At 45.0% G+C, this 21,177-nt stretch overlaps 1 protein-coding gene across 9 annotated transcripts in view; it reads right to left on the bottom strand.

Annotated features, from left to right (window-relative positions):
* Thrb (thyroid hormone receptor beta) overlaps positions 1-18,682 on the bottom strand; it is a 327,017-nt gene extending 308,335 nt beyond the window's left edge. For 2 of the 9 annotated variants that reach the window (XM_051140201.1, XM_051140160.1), the window contains exon 1: positions 18,479-18,682. The gene's annotated coding sequence lies outside the window, so the exon portion shown is untranslated. Of the gene's footprint in view, positions 1-17,122; positions 17,143-17,296; positions 17,457-17,678; positions 18,048-18,478 lie in introns of those variants that run through there. The other 7 variants (XM_051140185.1, XM_051140151.1, XM_051140218.1 and 4 more) reach the window with 4 other exon arrangements.
* Between the last annotated feature and the right edge of the window lie 2,495 nt (positions 18,683-21,177).

Below are 21,177 nucleotides of genomic sequence, written 5' to 3'. Positions count from 1 at the left end.
CTTGCTGTAATGCAAACAATTATGAGCTTCCACATTTGATGGGCAGCTAAGTAATGACACAAGAAGACATGGGGCCTTTTCATTGGTAGATTCCAAGGGAGGCCAATCACGTGGATTGACGGAAGACCTGGTTTTTCAGTAAACTAAGAAGCTCACACTCAGGCAGCCATTGGATGGCAGTTGGCCTCTGTCGTTCCCAATGTGAGAGCTTTCCACTTGCTGGCACAGTGGAAGCTGCACCAGCTTGTCCCCATGCCCCGTCTCACCCCTCACATCAACATAGTTCTTGTCTTTTAGTGAAGAGTCTGACCAAAGCTTTTGGAGACAGTGATTAACAAACAGGACCATCGTTTATTTTCTACATGTGCATGTAGAAATATAAATTATATTTCATGATAAGGCACAAATAAATACAACATAAGCACTTTAAAATTGAAGAAAAATATTTTTCTTTAATTTGCATAATCTAGCATGCTATCGAAAGTGCTCTTGCTATTTTCACATTGCAACTTTTAATATCATTCATGATCACTTATAGTAGTCTCAGGAAATCAAAAGAAACTCTAAGAATTCTACCATCAATTTAGGGTTCTGGCATCTTGGGTCTTTAGACTTTCTTAGGTTTGGCTGGGTAAGAAAATAGAGGCAGTGGCCCGTCACCTTTGCTGGTCGTCTGTAGTAGGCATTATTAATCAAGCACAGTGCTCTCTCTACACAAGAGATGTAGTGTTGTATTTCTGAAATATATGGGTCCCACAGCTATCAAAGTTACTGGAGCCAGGGCAAGCTTACTTATTATTTTGGAGTTTGTAAACTACTAGAATTTTTGGTTGAATTATTACATTTGTAGTTGAATCTACTAAAAACTAGAATTTATAATAGAATTTGGCTACTATTTTGTTTGGTTTTTTTTTTCACCACAAGAACAAGGGGAATAAAAGAAGCAAAAAAAGTTCACTGCAATCAAATACACAATTCTTTTAGCAAGGAATGGGTAAATTTTGCTGGGTCAGATGAATGTCACGGGTCATACATCCAGCGAGCCTTTGGACTATAGGCACAGGGTCAAGTCTAAGCCTCAAACACTGTGGAACTCCCATTATAGGGCCAAGTTAAAACACTTACAGGTGGGCAGCATCAACCCAAGTGCATGGAGATGTAATCAGATCCACACATTAAAACACTGCTCTTCTTACAGACCCAATGAGCCTATGAAGGCTGTCCAACACATCGTAGGAAAAGAATGACCTACTCCAATACACTGCATTTTTTTAGTTAAAAGAACATCAGTTATGATAAATCACCAAAGACACCACCATCATTCCATGTGCACCCCTACCCCCAACCACTGTTCAGAAAACACAATGTTGGGTTTAGCATAGGCCTCGAAAGGACTGGTCATGTTCTCACTAGTCTTGAGAGCAACATTCCTACTCTATCCAATTATAACCATCACACATCAAGTACACATCCCCAAACAGGAAGTCAGAACATTTTTTTCTCAAGTTAAGAAAAGAAGAAGAAGAAGAAGAAGAAGAAGAAGAAGAAGAGGAGGAGGAGGAGGAGGAGGAGGAGGAGGAGGAGGAGGAGGAGGAGGAGGAGGAGCCTGAGAAACTTTATGAGAAATGAAAATAGTTACAAGTTGATGCCATTCAAATTGATGTTTTATTTATGAAAAGCTATCAAAATATTATGAGGGTTATACTTATTTTATTTAGAAATAAAGAAATGTAAGATGTTACAAATGTTATAATTTATAATATCTCCAATTCCCTTTTGCATATTGATTTACAAAGTATGTTCATTTAACACAGACACACTCACATGCACGCACACGCACAATATGTGTTAGAATTTTACAAATTTGGACCGGGCATGTCATTGTAAAACTTTTTTGGCAAAGACTGAAGAGCTGTTAAAAACCAGCATGGTCAGCAAGGTGAGTTCTAGGCCAACCAGGGCTACATACTGAGACTGTCACAGAAAAAGACAAAAAAAGATAAGAGTTCTACAAATTTCATGAATTCACTTTATATGTATCATTACCTACAAGATAGTTTCTTTAAAATGAGTAAAAGCACATAAGTAGATACGTGAATGCTACATGAGAGTGAAGAAGAAGCGTTCAGTGTTCCTCACAGCCATGTTTTACATCACATTTAACAAAATGCCACTTTGATTAACTCTTCTGTACCTTTCTGAAGAGGTTCTTGAACACTCTCCAAGAAAATCCCAGGTCAGGGTCAAGTCAGTCCCTCTGGGCTCAGATACTCTAAGCTAGAGCAATTGCGGGGGAGGGGCTCTCGGTCCTCCTGGACCAAGGCCCTTGAAAGACACACTGTGGCTGGCACAGTCTCTGTCTAAAGACTGACAGCATTGGGAACTGTATCTCTGATTGGCATTAGCACCCTTCTCAGCCAAGTGCCTGAGCCTCATCCTCTAGACATCGTCTTCCACACATGGTAGCCCAGGCTTGCCCGGCCTGGGACAGTGATCTGCCATAGACTCCCAAAGGGACAGGCTGGAAAGTCTATCTGAACGTCTTCTGTGCCCATTTGAAATTGTGAATTCTGAATAACACATTTTGATTTTACACTTCCTAAAATTTTAATTAACTTAAATGTTCCTGTCATTATATTCCCATCCATAACATGCAATGCTAGACAGTGAAGGCATGCAAATGACAAAGTCCTAAATAACTTCTTGTGCATGTGTGGCATTTTATATCCGAAGGCATTAAAACTATAGCAGCATTTGGGACACCCAACTATCCTGCAAACTGGAGCCTTCTCTAGGGTTCCAAGTTACCAGGGGCCAGTGTGTGCCTTTACCAGACAGCCTGCAGTTGTTACTTAATTGAAGATGGGTGTTGCTCTAAAATAATCTTTGGGGTTTTTGGATTTTCTCTGATAGAGAGTTAAAATTAAAATTTAAAATTCTTATTACTACTGCTGTGTAATGGAAGGAATAGTTATACTTTTAGTTCCTACTTAAGAAATCTCACTGAAGACTCCAAACAGGAGAACACAAACCATTATCTCAGGAAGAGCAAAGGCCGGTGCGTTTAGAGATATAGTGGGTCTTTATGAAATGGGCTTTATTTTTTTTTATGTTTATTGTTTATTTGCTTATTTTTATTTTTAGAGACAAGGTTTCTATGTGTAGCCTTCGCTGTCCTGGAACTTACTCTGTAGACCAGGCTGACCTCAAACTCACAGAGATCGGTTGCCTCTGCCTCCCTGAGTGCTGAGATTACAGGCGTGCGCCACTGCACCCACCTAATAAAGTGAATTTTGTGATTTTTTTTTTTACTGTAATTTCATTTTTGTAGCATTAACCTGAGACATACACACTGAAGGGTATCTATATGTATGTGCTTATGTGTGTGAATATATGTATGGTATCTATATGTATGTGCTTATGTGTGTGAATATATGTATGTGTTACCTGTGTATCCATGTTTGGGCATGTGTATACACACATATATGTATGGCTACATTGTGTACATGTAAACGTACATGAGTATGTGTTCATATTTTTAATGGAGCAAATATTTAAAGGACCTGATACTTCTTGGTTTTTTTTCTATTTTATTAGAAATTTCTTTCTATTGTGTCTCACAATATGGACTCATGACCCAATCATGAGTTGTCAGGGAGCAGTCTTATAGCCCCCTCGTGGATAACATGCTTTTGTGTTCTTTACTTAACTAAGAGAAGCTTACAAGTCCTTAAATTCCCAAGTGTAAAGAAGCCACTTGGGATTTTGCATATTCTGCCTTAGCGGGGTTTGATCTGGAGGCCAGGCCCTGCATTTCTGAGCAGCTCAGGGGAGCACAGGCACTGTTACTGTGAGGACAGCCTCTGAGAACTGGCCAAAGCATCCAGTTTAGGAGTTTGGGAGGCACAGAAGCCAGGGGACATGACACACCAACACCATTCAGAGAATGCTGCTAAAGCCAGAGGCCCAAGAACTCTGAGTGCACGGCAGCAAAGAAATACACGTCCCTCCGCAGGGGGTGTGGCCATGCCAACACTTCATAATTTTCTCTTCCGTGGTATTCACTCCATTTCCTGACTCTATAACCTACACTGCAAAGCCACCTGCTCCAAAGCTACCAGGGAGTGCGTTGCTTTAGCTGTGGATGTGGTGGCCAAGACAAAGCAATAGCGGGTCTCAAAAAGCCAGCAGAGCAGAGGGTGCGACACTTAGTTCATTTCAACTAGGGAACTTGTTAACCCTGAAACTTGAATGTCAAGGTATACCACACTCAGACTTTGTATGCATGTGGCAGGCGGCAGTCATTTGAAACATGATTTTATAACTCCACTCTATATGGTTAGAATTTCCAGTGGAGGACATGCTGATCTTCCCGGGATGATACTGGGTGTCTGAAGTTTCAGCTTCCAGAACTTGAGGGATGTAGAAGCTGGTAAAAATAACAGCACAGTTTTGAGTATGTTGCTTGGATGTCTTTGTGGTGTGAGTGTATCTGGAGGGATGGGGAGTGTGCTGCCCGCCACGGTAGCCACACGTTCAACTGGCACAGATGTAGCGTTAGATACAGGCTTGAGTGAAAATACGCCAGTGGATGAACGTAACTGCAGTGCCGACTCTACATTTCCATAAAGGATGGTTTGCTAATTTGCCCAGCCAGGGTTTACTCTGTAGAACAGAGCCAGAGCCTTTATAGAGGAGGTCGATGCAGAAAGCCACCTTCTTCAAATGGCCTCAGTCCACAGTGAGGATAGGGAGAGCAGAGAATTGAGGAAGGGACAGGAAGTGCATGGGTCCTGGTGCAGAGGCACTTCGGGACAGTTGGGCATATGGGGCAGGTGGTGCATCAAAATCAACTATGGTGTTGCCTCCTCCTACCTGTGAGAAGCAGGCTTTGACAAACCAGTCACTTGAACCTGAGACTTTAAACTAAGGTTCAAGGCAACGGCTTCAACGAAAGCCAGTCTAGGCCCTGGGAGGCACTTGGCTCTGTCTTAGTGTACCTTGGAGTGTGCGTCAACACTCATGGCACCCACTGAGGAGAGGGCGGGAATGTTGCTAAAGCATCCCACAATGCACGGGGCTGTCCACGTTCCAAACAATTCTCTGCTTCATAAGGTCAGCATGGAGATTAGCAAACTTCCCCCCAGAAGCTCCTAAGAGAAAAAGAACATGCATTTCTCCGGCCACTCACCTTCTACAGTAGAAAAGACATGGTCCTACAGAGGAAGACTGAGTGTGCCTTCTGCTTCAGCGGATCCATTTCTAAAACTTGGAAAACCTCTGCTGATGGGGCCAGCTGAGAACCAAGCCAAAGCCCAGCAGAGGCCAGCAAGCCTTGGGACGGTGTCTGGGCTGTGCTGCATGGTAAGAAGCCAATGAGGAATGGCTGAAATGTGGTCACTACTGCTGTGTCCTAGCCACCTCATCTCCCGAGGGCCAACAGCTGTTGTCCTTTGCCTATAGGTGAGGCTTGCTCATGTCTGCTAAAGTGGCAGCCCCAAGATGTCAGGGGCTAGCATTAATAGCCTCCTGTGCCTGTCTGCTGGAGCTCCATTGCAGGTGCAATGGCACTGGTTGTCATCCCTTGGAGACTGTTAACTCTTTCTGGCTCACCCTACTATGCCATTAAGGGTAATTTGTACTTGAAGCCAGTCCTCTGGCAAGTCTTAAAGGAGACCTAGGCAGGGAGCAGCATGGGCAGGCAGCACTGTAGTCAGAGGGTGTGGAGCACCCCCTGAACAGCCTGAGGAGGCCTCTGAGTGCAGGACCAAGAACAAGGCCTTGGAGGAGGCCCCACTACTTCCAGACCTTCAGAAACATAACTTCAGGCACATTCCATCCCCTCCCATGGAGTGGATAAGCAAAGCCAAGTCTTTACTCAAGGAAAGCAAGGATCAAAGGAGCCAGGGGCAGGAGCATAATCCCTATTAGTCACTGCAGCCCCTCTGGTCTAATCGCCACAGGGCTACAAGGCTTCTAATAAGTAACAGGACGTGGCTCCAGGGAAGGGGGCAAATGAGGGGATAAGGCCAGCGTGAGGAGCAAGGGCTGTTGTAACACCACAGCTCCCAGAGGCCTCAGTGAATGGCCAGTGGGCAAAACAAAAACAAAACCAGAAACAACCCCAGAACAGCAGAAAGGGAAAACCAAAAAACCAAAAAACCAAAAACAAAACCCCAGCTGCTATTTTAAACACTGGGACACAATGAAAAAAACATGATTTGTAAGATTCCCCAGGGTGATGCCCCATCACTCACCTTCCCTGTAGTGGAAATTCTGTACCACTAAACACCTTAATAAGGGGATCTAGAAAAATGCTACGGTCACTCTGTCGCCGAAAAGTTCCTTATGCCCCCCCACCCCCAATCTCTGTCTCATTTGTGTGTGTGTGTGTGTGTGTGTGTGTGTGTGTGTGTGTCAAGGTCATCTGACATCTGTCTCAGGATGTTAGCCCAGCAGGAACTTGTCACCTCATCAAGTCCTTGATGTCATAAGTTGAGACTGAGGCTACCTAGCTTGTCCACATAGGCCACCATGGAGCCTGTGCTCACAACTCATCAGAATTCGCACTCTGCCACATCTTACCTTTATGGAGAATTCCAGCTTGGGACTCTGAGTTCTCTCCAACCCTGTGGAGAGAGGCATTCTATCTCAGGTCTGTTGGGATTGGATTGTGGAGGGTTTTTTCTCTCTCTTTTCTTTTTATAAGAGAAAAGAACAGCCAAGCTATTCTGCAGGCCAGACTATTCTCTTATTCATACTGCAGGCCAGCGGGCCTTGTAAGTGTATATGCTGGGTCATCTGAGGACACTGGGGTGTTCGTTTTAAATTTAGATTCATCCTAATTATATGAAAACAGCCCATGTGTGGCTGGCCAAAACACCAGCAAAACACTACTGAGCACCTGCCTGTTGGGTGTGCCTTCACCAGAACAGCCACGAACTGGCTTAGCAGCAAGTCCTGACCTCTTAGGACTTCAAATCTAATGAAGAAATACGTCATCGACCAACAGGAACTCTTGACACTGAACAACAAAGAAACAAACATCACTCAGTGACCTAAACACATAATGTTCCCTGTACACAGAAGGTGAGGGACACTCACAGAAGTGACATGCATTTGCAGGACAGAATCAGAATGAATTTCCACTTGATTTTATATATATATTCTTTATTCTTTTATTTCAAGCTAAGGGCTAAAGGTAGGGTTTTCCAGTGTGCTAGGCAAGATGCATTAGGGCTCAGCCCTTACCGGGTGACTGTGGTGTGCGTATGTGCACGTGTGTTCTATTACTGTTACTAAAGTTCAAAGCCACTAAGTAACTAGCCAGATGTGTCATGGCCAGGAGGTGGCAATGATAGGCATTTCATTGGCTGCCTTGGATGCTGGTGCAGATGTCCATTCTGCTACAAGCATCCAGGCCCCAATCTCCATCTCTCCAGTGTCAAGCTCACAATGGATCCAAGACAAAGGGTCATCCATGCCTCCACTATCTCGGAGGCCATAACCTCCCACCCTGCTCTATTACAGATATCACTGGAACCTTCCTGTGGGGTTCCTACCACTAGCTAGGGAAAAGGGCACCGAGAGATTGACTTCTGCACATCGAAATACCAAGAACAGCTACATCTGTAACGGACACTATCTGCATCAACTGCTTCATACTGGGACTCCAACCTATAACGGTTTGCAGAGACAGACTCAGTAGGCATGATAGCCAAGCACAGGAAAGCAGAGTGCATCCCATAATTCCTTCCTATAGATCTCAATCATGGTTCTGTTGATGATGGGTCAGCTGCCATGCCTGTTTCCTTCTTTCTTCCTTTTACTGGCAACTGAACCCAAGATCTCATATCTGTTAGGCAACCCTGGACCCATGAGCAACACCCTCAGTCTTCCTTAATTCTTTCTTAGAATAAAATATTTTAATAGGAAGTAATAAGGATTTCAAGAAGGCAATCTATATAGAGTTGTGATTGGAAGGGAGTTCCTTTTCTTTTTTCTTGCTTTCTGTTTATTATTCACACCTCTCACAGTTCCTTTAGAGGGTATTTTTACAAACCATGATGAGTAAGTGACAAAGGATATTTATAGTTGGGACAAAAAATAAATAAATATTTTTTCATAACTAAAAAGGAGATGACCAATTTTAGTAACAAATACTAGGAAAATTGACATTTATAAATCAAACTTACAAGATGCCCCATCTGAACAGCTTTAAGGCCTAACTTCAGGGAATGAATTCAGCAGGGAATTCAACATACCAGGAGTCAGCTCTGGCTTTCTGCTCCCCGGCACGTATACCATCGTACTTATGCCCGTTTAAAAGATGCTGAAAATTGAAACACATTACTAATATTTTCATACTGTCCACTTGTCAATGTTTCCAATATACTGAGTAAAATCAACTACACGTTGAAATTAAATTCACTGGTTGCTTTTTATCAATTAATGTGATTATGAAACAACAAGAACAAAAAAATCTACCTATGTGCCTCACGGCACAGTTCATTCAGACAGTGTGATGATTTCTACCAGAGCTTTCCAAGCCTCCACATTAAAAAAAAAAAAAAACAAACAAACCAAAAAATCCCATGAAGTTTTAATGGTATGTGGCATGCCTATCTCCTTACATATCATCTATGGCTGTTTTTGCTCCATAGTTGTAGACCTATGAAGCTTCCACAGAACCTGTGTGTTTTGAGAATGTATAATACCCACTATGTGGACCATTACAGAAAATTCTTACCAACTCCGAGGCTAAAGATAAATAAGATTACCTAATTTACCCATAATTATCATTTTATGACTAGGAAATTCAAGCTCTGGTAAACCAAGGTATTTATTAAAACTGCTTTTATTTGTAATTAAGTGATGTTTCTGTAATGCCATCCTATCATTCATTCATTCATTTTCACCACCCATTTATTATTTTGATTAAAGAAAAAAATCTCAGACCCAATATCAGCACTCAATACTAAGTAATGTCCCAATACAACAGAAGCACTGTTTATCTCTGGTCACAAAGGAGCAATTACATTTCTATCAGACACCAGAAGTGCAGGTACAACGTCCTTTAGGGTCACACATAACTGCGGAGAAGATTGAAGACAAGTGTTTAAGCTTCATTTGAAAACATCTTAAAGAGAGTTTCACATGTAATCCCTTTCCAGATTAGACTTGAAATTCCCTCAAATATAAAATCAGCCTGCTAAGCATATGATCAGAATTAAGACAAGAAATTCTCACATGTTGGAGAAACTGAAGCCAGTTTCCAAAGATTTCAGGCCACAACAACAGCTGAGGCTTGGCCAGTCTTCGTCCCTTGGCCAGGAAATGACCCTGCACCTGAGGTTTGCCTGGCCCAGCAGCCTCCCTTGCTGTCCACCACAGGCACCAGAATCCACACAGGCTTCACAATGCTTTGCACCATCTGCACTTCCCGTGTTATCTCCTGGTCTTTCTGTCCATCCCTAGCTACACATTCCCACTGGACACTGTGCTGATCACTTTGCAGGACTTATCAATACTGAAAGTGCTTATCCACTGTCAGCGTTTCTGTTCTATGACTACCTAAAGCATGAGAGAACCGGGATGTCAGACATGCCTTACATTGTGTACTGCATCTTTACATATTACAGAGGCAGAAGCTGAATACTCACTCCATGAAGCCAACTTAAGCCAGGACACAAAGCCCCACACTCCTACCACCCAGCCCTGGCTCCTTATCTCTGTGCCAGTGGTCTTTATTTATAGCAGCTTTGACCCACTATACAAACTCTGTAAACATTTTTGGCAGTTACAACTGGTAGCACTTGCACTAGTGGGTGGAAGGCAGTGATGCTGACAACCTACAGTGTACAGGACAGTCCCCCACTAAAGACGTATACGGCCCTAAATACTAATGTTGTCTGCTATTGAGACACACTGCACTACACTGTCACCTCCTGTACAGTGTCCCAAGAAGCTCTGCACATTTCCTTAGCAAAGATCGTTAAATGGTTGACCTGGCACTCCTGGCACCTAGCAAATACTCAGTTCACTTGGGATGGATGGATGGAGACTCCAGGGGGAAAGCATACCTTAAAGTTTTTTTTTTTCAAGGGAAACTTCAATTGTGATCTGCTTGTTTGTTTTTGGTTTGAGACAAACACAGACAAGGCTGATCTCAAACTTATGATTCTCCTGCCTCAGCACCCCAAATGCTAGAATTACAGGTATGCATACCACTGTGCCCATCATGAGAACATATTCTTAAATAATAGTATTACATGTGAAATGCATTTTCAAGCATACCTTCAACTTGTAATTATGTATCTACAGAGTGTACAACAAAATTAGCAACCTAAATAAATGGAATTTTATGCCCTACAAGGCCTCAGGAGTAAAGGTATTTGTTGAATTCCTTATAAGGACTAAGCTGCAGAATAAATCAATTTCAAAGGCCATAGTTTATTTGTTTAAGCGGCATTCTGTGTTAATGCCTTTCCTTTGGTCCTTTTGTTGTTGTTGTTTTTGTTGTTGTTGTTTTTAAGGGAAAAAAATCAGACAAAGTATGTAGCCTTCTACTTTTTTCTTCTGTGGCTCCATTTCAGATATATGTACATTAGTCAGGACCTGCAGGTTCTGGAAGATAGCAGAAATTGTATACAGGCTTAGATGGAACTGTAAAGGTGAATGGAAATAGAGCAGGGGTGGGCCATTCTCTGGTTTGTGCAAATTACTACTTTAAACATTAGACAACAAGTCACAAAGGGATGTGCACTGTTATTATTATATTTTTAGTGTAACAGGACTTTAAAATCATTGTAAAATACTTCTGTGGTGGTATCAATCTGTATTGCATACAAACTGCCAGTTTGTTTGTTTGTTTGTTTGTTTTTCATCAAAAGAGACATGTCTTTTCAGGCAGCAAGCTGTCTCTGTCATCTTCTCATTTGGGAAGCTACTGACTTGCACTCCCAGCACACTCAAGTTTATTCCTTCTCAAGTCTCATATGGAGTTGAAGACCAGGTCGCTTAGTTTTACGATAAAGCTTAGTTGTTTAGGGGTTAAGATGTTTTTAGGTCTAGATAGATGTTTTAAGTTGATAATGACAAGATGTGATGGAGATTGATTTACATTCAGAGTTTTAGACACACCAAGATAGGAGAGATGTTTTCTTCAAGGCTGTCAAATACAAATAGCCAAAACACTAAGAAGATAACATTTATATAATTCCTGGTTGTTTGTCATGGTTTGTATAGGTGGTTTATTGTATGTATGTGTAATAACATAAATGTATATGTAAAAATTAATAATTAATGAAAAAGAGAACATGTCCCATTCACGATGAAATGTAGGAAGACTAAAATGAATGAGCCTGATTATTAAAAATGCAAACCAAGCACTCAGGCTCACATTCTCTCCTGAGGAACGGTGGCCATCTGTTGCTTCATACACATGCACGCATGAATACACACTCACTTGAAGAATATGGTGGTGGCATAGGCTTAGCTACCTCCTCTCCTCACCCTTGTACATCCTTAACACATACCAGTGTGGAAACAGACTCTGAGATTTTTTCATTAAGTTGCTCCGCTCAGGGTTACCAAGACATGATGGAAAAAGAACCCGACAAGCTAATAGGAAAAGACAGGCTCCACCAACACACCCGAGAGTCAGAGAAAGGACTGAAAGAGATAGCAGGACCTATGGCCTGGGACACCAGCATGGGTGGCACTGCACACTCTGACATGCGCAGTGCCTTTGCCTCTGTGTGTGAGAATATGACACATGCCTGCCACAGAGGCAGATCCTGCAAGCTTGGGCATGCAAGTTGGTGAGACATTGATGCACACAGTAGAGAAATGTGAGAAAAAGATGAACAGGTCGGGGAATAGCATGGCTGCTAGCGTCAGCCATTCTTTGCAGGGCCCAGGCACGTTGCTGGACCCTAAGAAAACATAAAGGTGGAGGGCAGTGTCTGAGCCATCCTGAGCACATAGAAGCCCAGATGTCAAAGGACCAGACTATTCCCTAGGTTCCTGAATGTCCCTTACTGACCCTTGATTAGCTGCTCAGCTGTCCTTACAGAAATGTATGCTGGGGCCTCCAATTGCCCACTTGCACTCCGTGTTTGTCTTCAGCTGACTTACTATTCAAGGCTCCAACAGTTCCTTAAATTCTGCACCACATAAGAGAACAGTAGTGCCTCTTAAGCCCTCCATTGGCTCCAGGAACTTGAGTAAGTAATTGAATTTATTTTAATCCGATCGTCCCTAAATGTTGAGCATGCTCCTACCATCAAGTGGCAATCAAGCAACTGTTGGTAAGACAGGATCCAGAAGAATAAAAACTAGAAGAAAATATCCAGTTATGAAGAAGATAAAATGGACTTCAGATGTATAGGCCAGAAACATCTTCAAACCACACGTTGGACCATGAATTTGCCCTTCGGTTTTTTGGTCTTTCAAAAACATCTCCATAAATATCATTTAATTTTGGTAATCATCGCCTAGCAGAAATTCAAGGTTATATTTTCTGGCCAAAGCCTCTGGGTTTTAAGACTAGATTATACATATTGTGCAGATTTAATGTGCGATGGACATCTCTGGCCACTGGATACATATTCTGGGGTGTGCCTTGTGAGGATGTTTGGCTGTGGTGATGAAAAGCCCACAGGATGCTTCCCTAGACATGTTTGTCAATGTTCAGGTTCAAATCCAGGCCCTTCTGACTATCAATTTAGGAACGCTAGCATGGTCATCACAGATATTGGGCTATCTATCACTGACCAAGAGCTGCCAGCACACAGTGTCTCCAGGGCCTCCCTGCGATCAGGGCACTAGAGACCCAAGAACACCAGCACTGGAGCCGGTCATCACTCTAACGGTCAGCTGACTAGATCTCTAAGGGAAGGACATGGAAGCCTATGACTGTGACCCTGTGGTATCTGCTCAAGTTTTATAACACACTGGAAAGTTTTGGAACTTAATGTGGAAAGTGAACATGCTCTGTCTGAAATGTGTTGGCCTGAACACATTCAAGTCCCTTAGCTTCCATGGGTGGATCCTGGCTGGGTTTACACCACAAGACAAACAGCTCTTACAGATAAAGTGACTTTATCCCACCCCCACCTGCAGCCAATGGGGTCTCAGAAGAAAGTCCAACAGGCATGTCTATTTCCTCAGTGGAAGACACTGCCGCATAGTTGGGCTTAGTCTAAACACATTGTTCCACCTGTCACTGGCTACACCCTGAACTTCAAAGCATGTAACAGAGCCAGGCACATGGTAGATAATAAAATGTCTGTAGACTGAGAGAGCAAATCAAGGCATGAAAATGACTCTCAAGCAAACAAGAGGCTCCCTTGCCATGCGGTGCTTTTCTGGCTTTGACACAAGCTCAAGTTCTAAGCACAGAAACAGTCACGTGTTCTGGCTCCTGATGCAATCCAGAAATTCACTTTTGGCCAAGCCATGTTGAAAGGTGGTGCTTACATTGACATGGAAGGGAAGAAGCAGCACTGCCCTGTCTCAACCCATCTGCTTCCAACAACAGTGCCCACGTGCCAAGGTCTTTCTAGGCACTCGGCATCGGGGACGGGCAAGCCCACACACAGGCTCTCCTCACAACTTAGAAGTGGAACAGAGAATGAAACTGACAGCCTTGAAAGACAGAGCAACAAAGATCAGGGCACAAGGCATTAGGGGTCTCTGCTCCGGAAGTCTAGGGCTATAGGGTCATTTTCACACACCCAGATGCCCTGTCCTCTCTAGTTGCTCTAGAGGGAAGCCAAGCTGGCCCACTGGATATTGGAGATAGTGGAGAAATTTAGCTTAACGAACATGTAGGCCACTCACTCCACTCCTTTTCTGAACTCTTTCTAAATATTGAGGCTTATGTCAGAACCTGGACCACTGGATCACGGCAGCTTAGCCCCACAGAGAAATTCACATTAGGATTCTTTTCTTCATCATGCCTTCTGCTTTGGTCTCCTTTTAAGAGTTTGTCAAAGAAGCGACCACATAAAGAACCCCGCTTTATTTCCCGTGACTCTGTCAAGTGCCATGGCAAACATCTTGCAAATGGCATCTGACCCATTTTCCTAGATACCAATTTCAGATAGACACCTGCCGCCCACCCACCCACCCCCACCGCCATGTTTTTCTATTAAATTGACTACTACAAAACTTGGCACTGAAGTAATCAAGCTATAGCAGTAAGCCCTTTGGACTTGGAGCTAATTATCTTCTTCATTCTCCAAAACATTGATCTCTCTCTCCCTCCCACTATTAATAATACTGACATTATTTTGTAGGGTCATTTTAAAATTAAAGAGTCATTTTAATTATATATTGTTTACAATACATGTATATGTGTGAGGGTGTGTGCATCCAAGTACAGACATCCAGGGAGTCCAGAAGAGTCCCTAGAGATCAGATGCCCTAGAGATGGAGTTAGGGCAGTTATGAGTGGCCTAGCATGGGTGCTGGGAACTAAACTCTGGTCTTCTGTGAGAACAGCGAGCACTCTCAACTGTTGAGCTATCTATCTCTTCAGCCCTGTTTTGCAGGGTTTTAGTAAAAATAAAAGGTATGTTTTTATTATGTATTATAACTCAGATACATTCCTAAAACTTGGTTCTCTATAAAAAATAAAGTACCATATTATCAACTGCAATCCCCTTGTGTTCTGAGTTGGCAACAAATGCCATAAATAATAATTTGAAGATGACCCTTTAGGCACCAAACTCTGGTCACTTGAAAACTCAGATAGCAGACTAGTCCTCACAGTTACCTGGGTCAGAATATGGTTATGAAAGTCACAAGGGAGCAGGAGATCATAGGCAAAGGCTGGTTGGCTAAGAGCACACAGTAATGAGCAAGTTATTTCTAAATCTATCACCAAGACCTTCTCTACATTGTGTTCGACCCAGCGAGCCCAATTTCCCCCTCTCCAGCCACCATATAGCTTAAACACTACCACTGTCAGCTGGTCCCCTCAGAGCTGTTGGAGCTGGAGGCCTTGCCATGACCTGAGGGTGTGAGAAGGCCTTACATCCACGCAGCAATGTCCAGGGTCTGGGGCTTCACCCTTGGTCTGACAATACCTCTGGAAAGAGTAGGATTCTGCTGAAATGCCTGCAACTAAAGGTCAAGATCTTCAGAGATCAAGGGCACTAGAAATGGGTAAGGCAAGAGTACTGTTGAGGATTTCTACACAGGCAGGAGAAACTTGGAGAATTAATTATACAAGATGGAGGGCAATAGGGTGTGAGAGACAAATGCAGAGATTGACGTGTGTGTGTGTGTGTGTGTGTGTGTGTGTGTGTGTGTGTGTGTGTGTGTGTGTGTTCACACATCATCAAGTTTTGGCATGTCCAAAGTGGCAATGGTTGAAGAACTCAGTAAGACATTTGGGGGAAGACAATGTTTGGGCACAATCTCTAATTTGTTCAATTAAAAATTACCCAGTGTCTACTGGTGCTAAGTATTCTTCCATATTCAGGGAGAGCAAATCACCCCTTTGCAGTGGTGCAGGATCACAGGGGAGTTGCAGCTCATCTCTTGTTATAACGGAGTTTGCCACAAAGAAGCTGGAAGCAGAGAGGTCGAATATTTATCCCCGTCCCCTTAGTGCCAGTTACTTTATACACCAATACCCCATGTCAATGAGATTGTGCTTTTACATTGTAACAAAACAAGAATTATTTCCTTAAAAAAAAAAAAAAACAAACAAACAAAAGAAAACCAAACAAGAACAGTTCTGAAAATCATTTACTTTTACTCACAAAATGAAGCAGATTTTCCATTTCCAGGATATAATAAACCTTCGGGATTCATTTAAAATTAGGATTCTAATAGTATCTGTTAATATGGGCAAGCAATAAATTGCTTTTCACCAATCTCTTCACATAAAAATGGCCCAAGCAAAGCACTTTTTACTTATTTTTCTGCTAGGGTCAATTGAAGCTCAATCAGTAAGCGTGAGAACACCCTAACGTCTGCCTCTGTTCACAATACTTCCCACTCAAACACCTTTTTCATTAATGGTTCCCAGCGCATGACTTCTCTCAGAACTCGAAATAACAAGCTGAAGTGAATTAGAGAGATCAGTCATCCAGAATATTCAGAATGAATCATAGATTTTTTTTAACCATAAAGAAATTTTTATTCTTCACAATACCCATCGGCAATATTTCTTTACAGTATAAACAAACAGGAAGAACCAGAGCCAAACCATATAGATACTGCCTGTCGGGTCTATGGTACGAAATGCATTCATTATTAACAAAACTGCTGTGTTCTCCTATTCATGCATTGAACAAGGAATTTTTGATTTGTTCAGTTTCAAACAGATCTTTAAAACCGATCACTAGTACCTAGGATCAACCACACTCGAATAAGGGGGAATTCATTCGGTGTTATTTTCTGATTCGATATAGCCTTTGAATTCTCCAAGTGTGTGGAAAGGGCAAAAAGGGAGGTTGAACTTGGCTGCCCAGGTACTCCTTTCTTTATTTGACTCACTTTAGGAATGCTTAATAGACCCTTTGAGAATTTCCCATTTGGAGAAAATCATACATCTAGCCTTTAATTAAAAACAAAAACAATCCACATAAACACAACCCGCCCCCTCCCTCTTAAAAACAAACCAGAAGGCTTTCAGAATTAGCTCCAATAATAATAATCCCACTGTGGTCACGGGAAATCTTCCTCCAAAATGACAAATGACCCTAGCAACAGAAACTCTCCAAAGACGTCTTCCCGATCATGGGGCGCACGGCTGACACCACTGGGATCATCACCAACCCGCGCGACCCCAAAAGATGCTGCGTCAAGAGAAGCAAAGAAGCTAAAGAGCGACTCTGGAGCGAGCCCGCGGAGGCGGTGAGAGGCAGAATCGCCAGGCACTGCCCAGCGCACTCTAACCTCTGGAGCTTTCGCCTTTCCAAACCCTCGTGTTCCCGGGCAGGAGCAAAAAAGAAGGGGACAGGAGAGCCACAGTCCCTTTAAACCAGCAACCCCCGCGCCTGTCAGCCTCTTCCGAACCCTCATGCCTACAACTTCCTCCTCACGGAAACTTCCACTGGGTTCGGCGCCCAAGATGACAAACTCCATTTCACAAGGCGCCTACCCCTAGCAGGGTTCGGGCTTCAGCTCCCTGTACCCGGGTGCTCGAGCCCGAGAGGAACCGGACGCAGAGGCCCGCGGCAGGGACACCGCGCGGCTTTGGCCACCCGCGCCCGGCCCGCAGGACCTGTATGCCCCCCCATCCCGCCCACCCTGCATCCCCGCCGCGCCACGTTACCGGAGCCAGGAGCCTGGCGGTGGCGCCCCGAGGCGGCGTGCGGGTGAGCTGCGGCCGAGCAGCCGGTGGCCTCCGCTGTGGTGCTCGCATTAGCCATGCAAAGTTAATCCCGCCGCGTCACGCCGGCCGCCCGCCCGCCCGAGGCTGCGCCGTGCTCGGCCGAGCCGCAGTCTCCTCCCCGCTCCGCCCCCTCCGCCACCGGGTCCCGTGCTGCGCGGGTTACCCCGCGAGCTCGACTCCCTTGACCTGTCAACTATCCTCTGGCGCCGAAGAGCGCGGCGCGGGTCCCAGGACACTGGCGGCGGTTCTGCCGCGACCTGCGCGGGCCGCGAGGTGGAGGGCCCGAGTCCCCGCCTCCCGGGGACCCAGCGCGCTGCCTTACTCTAGACTGGGGTGCCAGCTCCACACCGGCGTGCGAGCCGCTGACCTTCTTACCCTCTGAATCCTCCGGCTGGTCCAATTCGCGTAGAAGCCCTGGCAGGCTCAGGCCACTCGGGCTTTGCCAGAGGCGCAGCCACGAAATGGCCTCCGGGCAGTGCACCCCGTCTCCGCCGGAGCAGCCCGCCACTCGCTTGCCCTGTGCCTGCGCACCTGCCGCCAAGGTGCGGGGGTCCTCTGCCACGACCCCGCAGTACCGGCGCCTTGTGCGCCGCCCTCCCTGGGGTCACATAACTGCGGCTCTGGTGGCCGCGCGTCCTCCCACCCAACTGCAGCCGCGCGAAGCTTCGAGTTGGGCGGTCATTCCTGTACTTGAAGAGGCAGGAACGTGACGGGAGTGGGGGTGGGGGTGGGAGAAGAATGACAAAAGACCGAGGGGAGCTCCAGGAGCACAACCCTCTGGGTCCGCCCGACAGGCGCGGCAGGTGTAACCGCTTTCCTCTGTCCGCCCCCAAACCACCTGTGGCGCGTGCGGTACCACGGTGCACTCAGATACTCCTTGGCTTCTGGCCGCTCTGTACTCCCCACACCGCTGGAAAATGCCTTGCTTTTCCCAAAGCAGACCTGCCCGCCTCGCACACCCTATTAAGAGTGTGCTGAGTTGGTTCCACAAGTAGGGTTTAAAGGGACACCCATTATTTTGTCTCTGTCCTGGTAATATACAAATAAAACCAGAAGACAAAAATAATCTCTACCCTAACAGGGTACTGTTCTTGCAAGCACACAGCTCTGAAATGTCCATACCTCAAGTCCGGAAGGCCAAGCGCTCAGGTTGGGAGAAAACAGAGCGGGCGACTGTGCTCTGCTCCAGATGACCCAGGCTGTCTCCCAGCTGCGCCTCAGAGGTAGGTTTTACTGGGAAAACGCCGAGTACTCAGAGAACACGCAGCCAGTGGGAAGTTACAATTGCGACGAAACTACTTTGCGGACAGAATACAATTTTGTTCTTATGAACACTGTTTAAAAAACGCCTCGAAATTCCTTCTTCAATGTTCTCATGTAACAGTGCAGTATTCTGAGCCTGGTCTCTCAACGGAGGGAATAATGTCTGGATTATTTTAAAGAGTTTTCTAGATTTCCCACGGGTGATAAGGTTCCCCCCCCCCCCCCCCAGCGTCTCTTGGGCAGGAAAGGAGAAGGGAGAGAGGCCGACACCTCTGTCCACGAAACTAACAACTGTGGCGAATCCGAAGCTTTCCCTGCTTGCGCAGAGAAAGGTTTCAGCGGGACTGAAGCCACGGTTAGCCGCTTTGGGGCGAGAATGTTGCCTTTCCCAGCGGCCTGCACAGACTCGGTTGCCCTTTGGATTCTTCGCAAGAAATCTGTGTTTTAATCTTAGCCCCGACTGAAGCCTCACCAAGAACTTGCCAGCTCTAGAGTGAGGGTTGTTTTGCAGGCGAGTTCCTGGGCTTTGCTCCAAAGCTGCCTTCGGATGTTTTGGTTGGTCTGGAGGAAAGCTGCTGCTTCTCCGCCTCTGTTCCACCCAGACAGCCCCCTGGTGGCCGCAAGGAAAACCAGGGGCAGGTAAGCCAGACAGCTTACAGCTGGGCCCAGGTATTCCAGTGAGCCAAGCCTTGTGAACAGCATGGGAATAGAGATAATGAAGGTGAATTTGAGAGGCCCTCAGGGGCCTGGACGTTTTACTACTACTTTTCCAACGTATAACTCGGAACCATTTTTTTTTTTTATATCCTTTCTCAAGCAAGGTACATACTGAAAATGATCTGTAGCGACAAAAACGACAAAAGGTTCCTTTCCTTTGTCCCGATGGTTTTGTCTTTGTGTTTTTATTTTGTCCGGGAAAAATCTGAAATAAGAGTCACTTATAAAGTATTAAACAAGTCATGTGACACAACAATTTGCTAGACTGGCTGCAGCAATGTTCCATAATTTCGACACTCAAAACAAGGAGAGCTGGTAGGATTTCATTTGAACCGATACTGAGAGAGCTGGTCGGTGGTGGTAAGAGGTTACCAGCAGAGTCTGTGACACAACCTACAACACAGTGTCTTCGTGGGAACGCTCAGGAACGCAGAAGATATTCTAGGGGAACAGAGAATCCCAAGTCCATCCTGGCTGACCTGTGATGCACAGTTGCTATTTTCAAAAACCCATGACCATAGTACACCTGAGCCATCCTCCTGTCCCATCTATGAATTTCAATCTGGTGACTCCCGCCAAGGAAGCAATCCACTCCTTTGTTTCCTGCGGAACTACTGGGCAAGTAAGAGTATGAAACACGGTGCCCAACAAGAGTGGGCTTGGGTCACAGCGCTACCAGCCGTGCAAATAGTTTGAATGCATATTTATTTAACATTTTGTATGGCTATTGTGTTCCTGTCGAGCTTTAAAATATTGTCTCTTAATGCCTGCGTTTGTGAACACTGCTTAGATTTCTTAGGTTGATGTGAAGGTCTTACTTGCCTAACTGAGCTTTGTTTCCAGCTACCGTGCCGGGGAATCAGAATCCAGTTGGAGAAATGGAGCTGAAGTTAAAACTGACCAGATAAAAAGGATGGTGATTATGGCAAGGAGTTGCCATGGGGAATTAGAGGTATGGAGTGGGCACAGTCTCAAAGAATCCACCCTCAGGGAGTTCTTGAAGGCTCACGAAGTTGTGGACAGATTTTTCTGAGGGGGTGGAACATTAAATCATCTCACTAACCCAACAGCCATCCCTGGGGGCTGCCCCTCTGCCTCCCGACTTAGCCCTGCAGTCTAAATCTTTGTGTTCGCTATATGAAGTCCCCAGGCATTCTGGCCCCAATCACAGCTGGCTAAAATTCAAAGTCTACCGCCCTCCCACCCCACCCCCCACCTTTCATGACAGGCCATGTGGGGAAGATGACAATTTCAAAACTGATGGATACCATCCCAGAGTCCCTCACAGCTACTGGGATCTACTACAGATGTGACTCTGTGTGCTACATGGTATTGTGTTTGCATGTAACCAACACTTAACCCTCTTTGACCTGTAACTCACCTCCAGATTAAAATGCTATGCAAATAGGTATTATACTGTATTAACGGATTAACATCCAGGAAAGAAGGTCTGTGTGTGCTCAGCGCCCATTCGGGTTTCCCGGGTTTCCCCTAGTAGAGTACCTTCAGCCTGTGGTTGATTGACTTCAAGATGCAGAGCTCAAAAATGGGGGAGGGCTGACTATAAACTGCCAGGCAGATAAAGCAAGAAAGCCAAGACAGCGAAGGAGAGGAGGGGGTCCAGCGGAAGTGGCTTCAGAGGGCAGCTGAATGGGACTGTTACTGGGCATCAAGAGGAAGGGAAGTCAAAGCTTATGACCTGTCATTTGCTAGTCCCAGTACAAAATGAAGTCAGGAAAGATTGTCAAGGTGGTAGAAAAATAGAAAGCAATGTCTTTGCTTCTGCCATCTGTCTTTGGAATTGTCATGGGATTCTTGTGTGGTATTTAGTATTCCAAGTA

This window comes from Acomys russatus, chromosome 3 (genome assembly GCF_903995435.1).
Source record: "Acomys russatus chromosome 3, mAcoRus1.1, whole genome shotgun sequence".
In the NCBI taxonomy this organism is placed as follows: Eukaryota; Metazoa; Chordata; class Mammalia; order Rodentia; family Muridae; genus Acomys; species Acomys russatus.
The sequence above is the reverse complement of the archived record's forward strand: the minus strand, read 5'-3'. Positions and strand labels throughout refer to the sequence as shown.